The sequence below is a fragment of the Nannospalax galili genome, unplaced genomic scaffold (genome assembly GCF_000622305.1).
Source record: "Nannospalax galili isolate Female #2095 unplaced genomic scaffold, S.galili_v1.0 scaffold270, whole genome shotgun sequence".
NCBI classification, from domain to species: Eukaryota; Metazoa; Chordata; class Mammalia; order Rodentia; family Spalacidae; genus Nannospalax; species Nannospalax galili.
Window position 1 is genome coordinate 3,779,912 of NW_008330152.1, and position 1,911 is coordinate 3,781,822.

General features: G+C 37.3%; 1 non-coding gene across 1 annotated transcript; it reads right to left on the reverse strand.

Annotated features, from left to right (window-relative positions):
- Window positions 1–1,327: 1,327 nt before the first annotated feature.
- LOC115072099 lies at window positions 1,328–1,430 on the reverse strand. Its single transcript, XR_003851157.1, has one exon. It is a non-coding gene; the product is annotated as a U6 spliceosomal RNA (small nuclear RNA).
- Window positions 1,431–1,911: the final 481 nt, after the last annotated feature.

Here is a 1,911-nt window from a genome sequence, read left to right on the forward strand (position 1 = left end):
ATTATTTTATGTGTATGAGTGTATTGCCTGCTTGTATGTAAGTGCACTTGTGTCGTGCAATGCCTGTGGAGGTCAGAAGAAGGTATCAGATTCCCTTGGAACTGGAGTTATGGAGGGTTGTTAGTCACCATGGGGGGATGCTAGGAATTGAACCTGGATCCTCTGCAAGAGCAACCAGTGCTCTTAACCACTGAGCCAATTCTCCAGCCCTGAAACCACCTATCAGATTCTGACAGTCCATGTCCATTAATGTTTGTTTTAGCAAATTGGGGGACTCTATATTGATGCATATGTATTTATAATTGCTGTATCTTCTTTTTAAAATTTTATTTTATTAAAAATTTATTTGAAAATTTCATACATGAGTACACTATATTTACATGTTTTCCAGTCCCCCCTCCCCCATCCAACTCCTCCCCTGTCTCCACCACCCCTTCTCAAATTCATGACCTCTTCTTCTATATTTATTATTGTTACACTCCCACATTATTATACATACACACATACATGTATACAACCTACTGAGTTCAATGAGTGTTGCCTGTATGCATATGTGTTTAGGGCTGACCACTTAGGATTAAGGATTTGTCCCTGAAGAAAACTGATTATCCCTCAACAGTTATAGTCTGCCTATAGCTCTTCATCCAGGGTGGAAATTTGTGAAAATTTTCTTCATCTATGGTGGCATGTTGACTGATGTGGTCTTTTCAGTTCTTATGCAGGTAACCATATTGTTGAGAGTTCATGGGAACAACATGCCTGCCCTGTGCAGAAGCCACTATCTCTCAGCAATCCTTCTAGTCTCCAGGCTCTTACAATCTTTCTGCCCCCTCTCCCTTGATATTTCCTGACCCTTAGGTGTAGGGGTTGTGTCACAGATGTCCCATCTGGGCTGGGTATTTTGACCAGTTGTGGATTTATGTAACAGCCTCCATTCGGTGCAAAAAGAAGTTTCTTTGATGAGGGGTGAGAGTTGCGCTTATCTATGGGTATAAGGATAAGTATTTAGAAGGTAATTGGAAACTATATTAATTTAGCAAAATGTTAGTAGTAAGTTTTCCTCTATGATTATATATTCTTGATGAATTATTGTCTTTATTAATGTGTAGTGACTTTCTTTATCTGTTCTATTTTTGAAGTCTACTTTATCAGACAGCACAATAACTTCACCAGCTTTCTTTTGGTTTCTGTTCATTTGGTGGACTATTTGTAATCCTTTGATTCACAGTCTGGGTTTCCATTTGATCTATGGTGTGGTTAAATTCTGATGTATCTTTGTCGATTTTTATTTTGGATGACCTCTCTAGAGACAAGAGTAGATTATTGAAAAAATATGGAATATTTTATGGATTTGTGTGTCATTTTTGTGCAGGCCATGCTTTATCTTCTCTATATCATTCCAATTTTAGTACCCATCCTGCTGAAGCAAGCGCTAGAGCTTAATCTGTGGGTTGTGACTCCATATGGGGTTATGCCAGTGAATGTGGTAGTCATGAAAAAATGGCAATGATAAAAAATTTCTGAAAACAATGAACAAAATTAATTCAAGATTAAATGTGTTATAAATCTGTGGTGTTTTTGGCAGTGGTTTCTTGTGTTGCATCACTTCACTGTAACCGTGGCTTGGAAGACACGACATGTCTTTCAAAACAACAAATTTGCATCGTCCATGCCTTCATGTCTGGTAGTACAAATGAAAGCTGCCTGAAACACCTTGACTCAGATTCAAGGTTATTGTATTGTATGAATTGCAGCACATTTATAGTACATGCAGATATTTTTTGCTCTTAGAGAAGCATAATGGTTTGATTATAGGAAACAAAGACTTAGTATTTTCCCTCTGTCAGTCTTCAGCTTGTATCAAGTTAGTATGTCTTTTAAGTGAATTGTGTTTATATATATATATATATA